Consider the following 12,500-nt stretch of genomic DNA (forward strand, 5'->3'; position numbering starts at 1 on the left):
AGAGCATTGCAGTAGTCCAACCTCGAGGTGACCATGGCATGGATCACTGTTGCTAGATCGTCGCGCTCCAGGAAGGGGGCCAACTGCCTTGCCCGCCTAAGATGAAAAAATGCGGACTTGGCAGTGGCTGCTATCTGAGCCGCCATCATTAAGGAGGTCTCCAATAGTACCCCCAGGCTTTTGACCTTGTCCGCCGCTATCAGCAGCGCACCCCCAAAAACTGGTAGGGGGATTTCCCTCCCTGGGCCCCGATGACCCAAGCAAAGAACCTCTGTCTTCGCCGGATTTAGCTTCAGCCCTCTCAGTCTGAGCCACCCAGCCACTTCCTGTAATGCCCGGTCTAGATTTTCTGGGGCGGAGACCGGTCGGCCGTCCATAAGTAGATAGAGCTGGGTGCCATCAGCATATTGGTGACAACCCAGCCCATACCTTCGGGCAATCTGGGCAAGGGGACGCATATAGATGTTAAATAACATCGGGGAGAGAACCGCCCCCTGAGGCACTCCGCAATCAAGCGTGCGCCTTCGGGATAGCTCACCCCCAATTGCGACCCTTTGTCCCCGACCTTCGAGGAAAGCCACTGTAAAGCCAACCCCTGAATCCCCGCGTCGGCGAGGCGGCAGGTCAGTAACCGATGGTCGACCATGTCGAACGCAGCCGACAGGTCCAACAACATCAGCACCGCCGAGCCGCCCCGATCCAGATGCCGTTGAAGGTCATCCACCAGGGTGACCAACACCATCTCCGTCGGACTGGAGTGGGTCGAGGACGGAAGCGTCCTCCAGGAAAGTCTGTAACTGCCACAATAGATACTTCATCTCTTTGCTAAACTTTGCTTTATACCCAAAGATTTTGGAGACAGAGAAAATTACCAAATATTCTTATAACAAAAATTAAAAAGTCATAATAGTTTATAGAATTAAACCAAGGGCACGAGACTAGACTGCAGAACGTACTTTGCATTTTTTAAAGTGCTATATAAAATACATTTTCCTGAGTTTCCTGCAACACATATATTCTCTCTCTCTCCATATATATATATATAATATGTTCACTAATAAAACAACTCAGCTCCTTCTTTTGTCATTTGGAATATTGACTTAGGAACACATTTTTCATTTTGAACAATTTATAATTAAGTGAAGGATAATGACATTAGACCAAAGCTTAAAATCAATTAAATTGAATAAAATGCAATATGATTCAAGCAGAAGATTAACTGGACCGTCACATAAAATTGTATTTTTAAATTTTTTATTCTAATTAAACATGTTATAATTAAACGACCACTGCTTTGGAATTTTTTTCCTCTTCCCTTCATCAGTATCCACTGCAAACTGCATGTTCATTAAAATTATATTCTATACCTCATTAGAAATGGCCTCTTGTCCCTCTTCCTCCCATTTCTACAACCTCTGCAATGTTGAACCCCTCCCCCGGCAATTCCTCTGACTACTTATGAGAATAATGTAGAAATATTTAATGAGTCTTGGCATATTACTCACAGGATTCCAAAATAATGTATGAAATTAATCGGGCTTATGAAAAAGTACAAATGACAAAGGCTCAATAAACTTCTGCAATATCAAACAAAATTTACGAACAGTATAGGAAAAGCAAGGAGAAATTCTTTCTCCCCTTTCACTAGGAACTAGGAGTTGACTGGCAGAAAAGCTGAAATAAACCACAGGATTAATCCATTCATTTCATTCTGCATTAGATGGCTTTATAGAAGGAGCAGACAAATTTTGAGTCTATCAAGGTCTGTGAGTTCCCACAGCAAAACAGAACCTCCATACACAAAGGCAATGTATCTCAGAGTTCCAGATGCTCGGAAAAACATAGAGTGATGGGCAATAGTCCCTCTAAACTGCGGAGTCTTGTGAGCAGAAATTCTACTTTGTGAGCTACTGGCATTAAAGTTGTGAGCTACAGCATAAATTTGTTTGCTCTGGGGCCATTTTTCCTGAATTAAGTAAAAAATGTGTGAGCTGGAGGCTACAAAACTGTGAGCTAGCTCACACTAACTCAGCTTAGAGGGAACACTGGTGATGGGTTAGCTCTGCAATGCCATTTTCCCAATCTTTCAGGATCTGTAAAGGAAGGAAATTTCATAATTATGTGGAGGGAGAACCACTTGACTGCCTCACTTTGCAGTCCATACTTAACATGATCTCAGAGAATGTTCTAGGCCATGAGGAAGGAGGCAGACTCTATGGCATGCTGGGCCTAAACATGCAGGGAGGGCACTAAAGATTCAACCAGCAACAGTGGCTGGAAGAAAGTGCAGATGTCAGAGCACCAGTGTCACATTCCCCTGGCGGCCTGTTGCCATTCGACCATCAGCCATGTTCCACACTACCTGCATCCTCCAATCATTTCCAAAGGCAGCTTCAAGAAGGGCAAACTGCAATAGATTAGCCTCAGAGATGGCTGCCAAGTCCACACAAGACATCTAATGCCAGGATGGTAATCTTGGGAGGGTGGCTGTCGGCTGCAGAAGGTCAATGCTGAGCTTCTGGCTTCCTTCCTGTTCCAAGTATTAAAGCCTCGATGTAGCCAAAGGTGCAAGCCTTCTGATGGGAGTCGAAGGGAACTTCTCAGGCACAGTTTCAGAGCAGGACACCAGATTAGATCATATCAGGAAGACAAATGATCCTGTTCCAACATACCCAGAAGGTGACTGCATTTTAAAGTACTACTGGCTCCCTGCAAACTCACTAATGATTCTACAGGTCCATGGGTATGGTTAGAGAGCAAATGACGCTGAAGCTAAGCAGGTCTGGATGTGGTGAGTGCCTGGGCAAAAAGACCTGGAAGACCTCATGTGCCTTGAATTACAAGAAGGAGAGAAATGCAATAAGTACAGCCTTTGCAACCTGAGACTCTTGTATCTGCAGGGCCTGCCTCCATTTACCAATGCTAGCCAGGTCCAGTTACCAGACCAGGGATTAAAAACAGTTCCTCCACTCAATTTAGGAAGAATTGTTCCTGCCTGGGCTCTCTCAATGACTGCTCCTATTTTATGGAATGAATGGGCTTCCCAAGGAGGTAAGGGTGGGGTCCAACCCTGCAGAGATTTTGAAGGTTCTGTAACACAGAGTGTGTTTGACATGCTTTTGGTGGCATTGCTGTAGGTCAGGCACTATGATGGTGTAAAATAACTTGTCTCTTCTTGTTACCCGCACTGTATTTTTGCAAAATGAAATTGTAGTCGATGTCAGCCACTCTGAACACTGTTGATCAGGAGAAAAGGAGGATATGAAACTGTTGGGTTTCTGATGCAATTTCACTTCCTGTTGTCATGAGTTAATTAAGTGTTTGTATATGCATGCTGATGTTTAGCCAGTGAGTAGGTAAAGCCAATGAGAATGTTTGCACGTACTTCCCGCCAAGGCTAGGCTGTATATGCAAGTTTGTGTCCTCAAAAGGAATGCCTTTATGCCTGCCATAGAAGGCTTGGACGCAGGAATGTGAGGTCTGTTAAGAAGTGGATGAATGCATGTGAAGAAAAATCTGCACGATGTGACCAAGAGCTACAAGCTTGTGATGTATGTGTGAAGGGGAAAGGCACAGCGCCACCCTATGGCAAGAAAAAGCCACTGCACAATGAGAAGTTTCTAGAGATAGTGAAGCCCACAGTGCAGAAAGATCAGGAAACTGATACAGGAATGTCCCTCACTGAAATGGTCATTGGCTGCCTGCCAGTAGCGCTGACCCTCAAGGTAGGCCAGAAAGCACCCCAGGACCAGAAGGGGAGTCAGGCAGTACTGTGAGGCAATCTCAGAGGAGCAACAAGAGAGTACCACCTGCCAGATATGGACTTTATAATGTTCTGCAAACCGCAGAAGAGTCCGCAGACAAGGAGGAAATCCCAAGGGAGCTGATTGTAAAGTATGCCACTCTCAGAACCCTACTGAGCATAGCAGCACAGAAAGCAATGCATGTGCAGCACCTTGAGATTGAAAAGGAAAACCTCAAGGAAAACTTACCTGATAAAGGACTGAATGAAGTGCTAACTGCTTTTCTGCAGAAGCAAGGGTTCCAACAAGGGAAAGTAGAACCCAGCCTGTTCTTCAAACTGAAGAATGATAAATGCCAGTATGTACTGATGTCAACTGATGGACTGTTGTTATGCTGTCAATGTGAATCTGATGTGCAAGATATAGTTGACAAGCTGAATGCAGAAGTGGAAGTAAAACATTTTGGGACTTTGGAACATTATCTTGGAATACAGATAGAAAGAACAGAGAATGGAGGGTTTTTTCTGAGTCAAAGAACCAATATCCTGAATCTTGCTAAGGCACTGAGCCTGGAAGATATCAAGAGAGCAAGTTTCCCACTTGACCGGTCTTACCTCAAGCTGGAAGATGGAGTGCCTCTCAAGGACAATTGTCTGTACAGAGAAACTATTGGGAAACTACTGTATCTAGCTCAACTTACCCGACCTGACATAAGTGCAGCTGTTGGAATCTTGAGCAGAAAGACAAGCTCACCTAATCACCATGATTGGAATACGGTGAAGAGACTTGTTAAGTATCTTATTGGGACAGCTGATCTGAAACTGAAGATTACAGCTGATGACAACCCAAGATTGGTTGGATACATGGACGCAGATTGGGCCGAAGACACTACTGAATGCAAATCAGTAAGTGGGCATCTGTTTTTCTACGGAAGCAACCTGATCAACTGGACAAGTCGCAAGCAGAGTATAGTAGCTATGTCCACAACAGAAGCTGAGTTTGATTCTGCAGCAGGTGCCTGCAATGAGCTTGAATGGATCATAAACCTGCTGAGAGACTTCGGAATAGAAGAGCCTATTCCAGTAACCCTGTTTGAAGATAACACACCTTGCCTAAGTTTGATCAAGAGTGAAAGTGTCAAAGGCAAGACCAAGCACATTTCTGTGTGATACCACAAGGTGAGGGTGTTGCAGCAACAAAGAATGATTGAAGTAAAGTTTTGTCCTTCGGAAGAAATGATTGCTGACATCCTGACCAAGCCGCTCACCAAGAAGAAGTTTGAGCACCTGAGAGAGAAGCTGAAACTTCATGACTTCAGTTCGTGAACTTGAGAAGGGGATTGTTGGGTTTCTGATGCAATTTCACTTCCTGTTGTCATGAGTTAATTAAGTGTTTGTATATGCATGCTGATGTTTAGCCAGTGAGTAGGTAGAACCAATGAGAATGTTTGCACGTACTTCCTGCCAAAGCTAGGTGTCAATATGCATAGTGACCATTGAGGGAGAGCCCTAACAGGCTAATCCATATATTTGGGTGGTGGTCTGAGGGAAACCATTTGGTCAGTTTTATTGCCCTTTATGTTAAGCCCTTAGATCTCCATGCAGTTGAAGTTAAGAATCGAGAGTGTCAAGATGTAGACTAGAAGCTAGATAGGATAATGAATCCTTCTTTGTTTTCTAGAAATCCCAGTCATACCTTTTCCTCATTAGTAAAATAAACTACTTTGTTTCTTAAGCTAAACCGTGTGCCTGGCTGTGGTTCTCTCCACGTTACTCTGCTAATCGTACATCTAAACCCCAACAGAAACACTGTAAATTAAATTAAAAGCTTAGCAAAGGAAGTCAGTGTCAGTAGTTTTAGGGATGATTTTTATTCTGTTTGCTATGCTACAGCAACCAATTTGTTCATGTATTAATAAACAACTAATAATAATGATATATTATGCTTATGTTATTATTAAGAACGGTAAAGAATGGAGGAATAAAGGCAGAGGAAGAAAACACATTAGAAAATATCCAAGTGAAGAGGGGAGGTTTCAAACAGGCATCACACCTTCCATTGAAAAGAGCCAAAATGTACAAAGGCAAATGAACATTAGGTGGAAAAATGCTTCCTTTGCTTCCACACCTATCAAAGGCACAGAAGCCCCTCTGGGATAGACTCTGCTGACCCCAGCTTTTTTGCCCACCACTGCTCTGAAAAGTGTTCCTGTGTCAGAATTATACATTACCTGCTGCTCAGTTGCCAGCAGCCCCGGATGCCAATGCATCATCCTTTGGGAACAAAGCTTTTCTTCGCTTTTTGTGTAGCCCGCCGCTGACTCTGTTCCTTTCACTTTGAGAGATGGGCTTTGCCTGAATAAGACCGAGCGGCAGGCTGCAGCTAAGAAAGCCAAGAATGGAAACGGCAACAGGTTTCCCGAAGAAGCTCAAACAATGCTACCCTTGAAACAAGTAGTCCCATTTCCATGTATTGCAGATGTGAAGTTGACAAAGGGTGGAAACTAAAGATGTTTAATGGCACAAAACATGAATCTGGAACCTATCGAATCCATCTTGCTCACTCCTCAATCATGTGATGCACCGGCTGGAGGCCTCATATTCTGTATTTCATACTAACTCAGGGCAAGTGTGGGATGACCAATACCTATAGGAAGACAAGTGCCCCAGAGCAGCAGCCTATGAGCAAAACTCCAGTCCCATCTCTAGTCAGCAACTTACACCATGGCAGAACGAGAGAGAGAAAGAGCACGGTAGGGAACAGAAACTCAACCAAGCAACAGAGAGAGGGTTTAAAGGCAAAATGGGAAGACCGTAGTCATCTCTGCAGTTGTGGTTTCCTCTGAAGCCATGGCCTTTTAATACAATTTGAATGTGCCTCTTGCCAGAGGCATTTACATGACATGCAGCTAGGAAAATGGTGGTGGTGGTTGTGGTGAAATCCATTTTAATTAACTGCACTAAAACTGTCCCCAAATGAAGAAAGGTTACATTATAATTCACAATGCATCATAATACAGACACAGAGAATCAATCCATTTACTGCAGAACTCATGGGCCCACCTCATTTTATGCAGTGATTGTGTTTGTTGTAGATACACTCATGTTTCCTGCATAGACTACAGTTTTGGGAACAGCATGTTTAACGGCACCCAGCCATCAATTCTGACTTTGCTCATTTGGTGCAGTAAACACTGGGTATGGATAATTGGGCAGCCCAACAACCCCCTAAAGAGATACTACAGAGGATAGATAAGAGTCCCTCCTCTCCTCCTGAAGAAGTGCCCAGGTTGTGCAGAAGAGGATAGGAGTCTCTTTAGTGAATCATGAAAGCAAACATCATCATCAAATACCAGAAGACATTCAGTACGAAAAGGATGATGCCAGTAGGGTCCACTTCTCAGTGTGGCCAGAAATCTCAAACTCCGTAGAAGACCCTGATCTTCTCTGAGTACAGAACTCAAAGCACCAATGCACAGGCCAAAACCAAAATTCTCTTCCCTCCCTTTGTGTAACATCAGGCCTGATTTCTTCACTGTGGAATCAAGCTATTAAATACAGACCACAGATTCTCACAGGAAATACACTCCTGGAGAAAGTAGAGAAGGGAAGTTGCAAGTAGGGCTTGAGGGTGGGGGAAAAGATACCCTGCTTGTAACCTTTTTGTATTCTGCTGTGACACATCGGTGTCTTTTTTGTTTGCCAAGGCAAATCAAGAGACGGGTGAGGCAATTATGGCCTCACAGGTTCAGCCTAGCAAATCAGTTAAATTAAACCAGTATTTCACCTAAGTTGCAGAGAGAGAGAGCGAGCCTGTGAACAACATAACTAACTTTTCTCATTTCATACTCTAGCACTCCTAAGTAAATGGGGAGGGGGATGGAGGAAAGGAAAGGGGGGGAGGAAGAGTAAGGGGGAGGGAATAAAGTTTTTCACCCTACAAATGGAATCTGTCACTTACCGGGCTGTGATCTTTTCAGCTCCTGCATCCTAAATGCACGCCGAGATATTATATGCACTTTCTATTTAGCAATTTAATTATATCTTTGCAGCCGGGAGAGTGGCAATGACTTGCAGTAATAATCAGGTGAAAGCGTTCTCACATTAATATGCTGGAATCCGATGTGTTAATTTGATGCAACTTTGCGTTGACAATATGTGATTAATTTGTTCCAAGGCTAGCTTTGCTCCCAGGCTCTGACAGTTTAAAATGCTGGGTTTCTCTCCCATATCACTGGTTGACACGCCTTAGCCCACTGTTTTCCTAGGACCACTGTTAATTTGTAATGAACTGGCTTTTCAGGGGGCCCCTTCATTTTTAATTCTGTCAGTGTCACCTCCTTGAGGAAAATTACAAGTTTCCTTAGGTGTGATTAGTGCCAAGTGCTGCCTGATAAGAGGTTCGAGAAAACAACGCTTTCTAAAGGAGAAGTCGGTATTTAATCTGCAGAAAACAGATTTATTACCTCAAGACAGATAAATATAATAGAAAGTTCCTTTTTTTTCTATAAAAAGAGAGCCTTTTTCAAGTTCTTATTTTGAAGCCTCCTCCTTTCCCCAAGCTTCATTCTCCCAATATATATGTAAGATTTTATACATATAATCTTAAAATGCAATAAATAGCAAGACAGTTTGGTCGTTAAAGCAAAGGAAGGGAAAATTATACATCTTTTGCAGATGTAGCAGGACCTACTAAAAAGACAAGACACCCAATTATACATGTATCCAAGTCACGATGAAAAAAATGTAGAGAATATACAGAACAAGAGATAACAAAAACAACAATAGAAACAGCACCTTTATTAGTAAAATAAGAAATACTGAAAAGCTTTGCTGTCTGGAAGTCACACTTCTAGTTCTGCAATAAGGGAAAAGACACTCTGCACATTCTCAGAAGCCCTCATCTGATGACAGTCTGAAAATGCAGGGGAAGACTGGCTCCAGGTCCCATACTGAGCTCTGAAGCAGATTCTGGTGGCCCTTGAAGGTTGGGGGGAGGAATACACTGATCTTTCCCTTCTCAGTTCTCACAATGACCCCATGAGATAACACTAGACTAAGAAAGAGTGACAGGCCCAATATCACCCAACTTGCTCCATAACCATGCAGGTATCTGAAGCCAGGTCTCCCAATCTGACCCTCTAAACATGTCTCACAGTGGTTCTACAATAAGCCAGTCAGGAATAAAAAAAGATGTTATAGGATGCCTCCCTATCATGTTACCCTCCAGTTCCTCCAAACATTAGTCTCTCCCAGATACCCAATGCAACATCTCAGGGTCTCTCTTTCAGACTTTCAAGGGCTGCCAGCACTCAATCAGCCCCCTCCCAGTGTGTGATACTGTTCCATTACAGACTGCAGGGTGAGGAACCAAATATTTAAATGGCCGTTTCCCAATATAAAATGACCTTCCTGCACTGAAGACAACTGGCATGTTGGGAAGAATGTTCTGGCTTAGTCAGCAACGTGAGATGCTAATTTTGTGTATGCGGAATATTTAATGACACATTCTAGATGCTTAACCTGCATTGTGAAGCAGCAGAGCCCACCCACTCTCCCCATCACCTCTTCCAAATTAAGATCCCAAACACTATCAACCAACCAACCAATCAATCAGGCAACCCTTTATTGGAACATAAAATAGATAAGATGTAATATCAAATACAGATTGGTTTTTGGATGACAGTTGAATAAATATACCATTAAGGTCCCAAACACATGAACTTAATTAAGCCACATCATCACTGTGCTTTCATGCTCTGACCAAGAACATTTAGATCAGTGCATCTGTCTCCCCTATCCCTGGGATGTCACAGTCAGCATGGCTATGCCAAGGCTGACCCCAAGGTGCCTCCCGCCTCAACAAGGACTGGCTGGCACCAAATCCGTCAGCTTGAGATGTTCATTACTTTTGCATTTCACAGGAAATCGGCGGGGGTGGGGTGGGATTAAGAACAGTCCCACATCCTGGCACTTTCTGCTGAAGATTTAAAAACATTTGTTTTTCATTTATATAAGAAATTTGCTGAAGAGAAGAATTACGGTACATAGCAATGAAAACAGCAGTGAAATGGCTAGCAAAACAGTTTATTTGTTCATGTTTCTCCTTACAATAGGAAGATTATGTCTAATGACAATATGATTCTGAGGTGAAAAATGACACGCTGAATTTTCACCAAAGGAAAAATTAATCTTGCAAGTCTGGCTATAAATCATATTATGTCAGTAAAAGTAACAAAACTGTTTTTATTAACAGATGTGGAGGCGTTATATTTTAATTTTTTAAAAAGAAAAAACCCAGCTCTGTACATGCTTCAGATGATGCAGCGCCAATATGACTGAACAACAACAGTGTTCTGGAAAAGCAATTTGAACTTAATGGGACAAACACTCTGATGAGGATCTTGGCTGTGATGAACCAACCCAATACCCATGAAATATTCTTACAAGGGGTGGGAAGAAGAGGGCCAGCTGAGAACTTCATCATTGCTTAATTCAGGGGTGGCCAAACTTGCTTAACATAAGAACCACATAGAATAAACATCAGATGTGTGAGAGCTGCAAGACAAGAACATCAGATGTTTGAGAGCCACTGGAAGGAAGGGAGAGAGGAAAATAGATGGAGAGGGGGAAAGAAAGTAACTTTAACTTTAAATGCATTCTCCAAGCTGCCAGCTGGCTTAGCTTGGAGAAATGATTTAAAGAGAGAAAAGCCTTCTCCAAGCTGGCTGGTGGGGTGGTGGGGGCTTTGAGAACCACACAATATATGTGAAGGAGCCACATGTTGCCCCTGAGCCACAGTCCGGCCACCCTTGGGTTAACTGTTGAGGCTTCACCCAGTGGTTTTCAAAGTATGCTCCAAAGAACCCCAGGGTTTTGCAGAAGACTATCAAGGGTTTCTCACTGGGAAGATCAGTAAGGGCAAATAAACTTCTACCCTGCAGTGTATATCCAGAAGGAAGTGTAGGGAGTGGTCTTAGCTGGTGGGGACTAATGGTGAGGTTCACAAGGAGACCACGTGTTCCAGTGTGAATCTGCCCACCAGGTAAGATTGGCAGCAGAGGCACAGCTCTGCATAACTCCCTTTTCTGAAGTGGTGGGTAGTGACCCCTGCCAGTCTGGCTTTCACCCGGGCCATGGGACGGAGACAGTGCTCATAGCCTTGGTAGATGACCTCTAGCGGCATCTGGATCGAGGTGGCGTGGCAGTGCTGATGCTGTTAGATCTGTCGGCTGCGTTCAATACAGTCGACCATCAGTTACTGACCTGCCGCCTCGCCGACATAGGGGTTAGGGGGTCAGCCTTACAATGGCTTTCCTCCTTCCTCAAGGGACGGGGACAAAGGGTGGCAGTTGGGAGTGAGCTGTCCCAACGGGGCACACTAGATTGTGGGGTGCCACAGGGAGCAGTTCTCTCCCCGATGTTATTTAACATCTACATGCGCCTCCTTGCCCAGATTGCCCAGAGGTATGGGCTTGGGTGCCATCAATATGCAGATGACACCCAGCTCTATTTGCTAATGGATGGCCGGCCTGACTGCGTCCCAGGGAATCTGGACCTGGCACTGCAGGCTGTGGCAGGTTGGCTTAGGCTGAGTGGGCTGAAGTTGAACCCGACGAAGACAGAGTCCTTTGCGTGGGTCACGGTGCTCTGGGAGGAGAAATTCCTCTCCCAGTTTTTGATGGTGTGCCGCTGAAAGCGGCGCATTGAGTCAGGAGCTTGGGACTGCTACTGGAGCCTTCACTATCAATGGAGGCCCAGATAGCAGCCACTGCAAAGTCAGCGTTTTTTCATCTGAAGCGGGCAAGGCAGTTTTCCCCCTTCCTAGGGCGTCAGGACCTAGCAACAGTGATCCATGCAACGGTCACCTCAAGATTGGATTACTGTAATGCCCTCTACATGGGGCTGCCTCTGTGCCGAACCCAGAAACTGCAGCTGGTGCAGAACGCGGTGGCTAGGCTGTTATTAGGGCTCCCGAAATGGGAGCACATACAGCCGGGGCTGCGCGAACTGCACTGGCTGCCAGTTTATACCGGGTTTGTTACAAGTGCTGGTTATTACCTTTAAAGCCCTATATGGTCGAGGACCTGCCTACCTGAAGGACCGTCTCTCCCCATATGAACCCCAGAGAGCACTGAGATCAGCTGGGAAGAACCAGCTGACTATCCCCAGGCCGAAGGAGGCAAAATTAAAGAATACCCGTACACGGGCCTTTTCCATTGCAGCTCCACACCTATGGAACCAGCTCCCGGAAGAAGTGCGGGCCCTGCGGAGCCTTGAACAGTTCCGCAGGGCCTGCAAGACCATCCTTTTTAGGATGGCCTTCACCTGACTGAACGACTGATGATTCACCTTAAGTGATTCCGCCATAATATTTACACCTAATAGAGTAGCACCAGGAATGTTAATTTTAATTGGAATGCTTTTAAGTGAATGTGATTTTAAAACCTGTTGTATAATTTATTGTATGGATTGAGATGTTGTTAGCCGCCCTGAGCCTGCTTTGGCGGGGAGGGCGGGATATAAATAAAATGTTATTATTATTATATTATTAGTGACCTCTGTGGCGGTACCTAATCTGTAGAGTGACTTGTCCACAGCCTAGAACCTAGCCCTTTCAAGATTTAGGCAGCCTCTGAAGACCTTATTTGCCCAGGCATTGGATAATTGGGGTAGTGCCCTCATTTTCAGCGCTTAACCAATTTTACTGAGGGCTCTTGTTGAATTATTCCACTGTACTGCCACTTCCTGAGGAAGC

General features: G+C 44.5%; 1 protein-coding gene across 2 annotated transcripts in view; it reads right to left on the reverse strand.

The window, feature by feature from the left end:
* Nucleotides 1-12,500, reverse strand: part of MAPKAP1 (MAPK associated protein 1) — a 214,488-nt gene that overhangs the window by 133,718 nt on the left and 68,270 nt on the right. The window lies entirely within an intron of this gene.

This window comes from Heteronotia binoei, chromosome 12 (genome assembly GCF_032191835.1).
Source record: "Heteronotia binoei isolate CCM8104 ecotype False Entrance Well chromosome 12, APGP_CSIRO_Hbin_v1, whole genome shotgun sequence".
Taxonomy (NCBI): domain Eukaryota; kingdom Metazoa; phylum Chordata; class Lepidosauria; order Squamata; family Gekkonidae; genus Heteronotia; species Heteronotia binoei.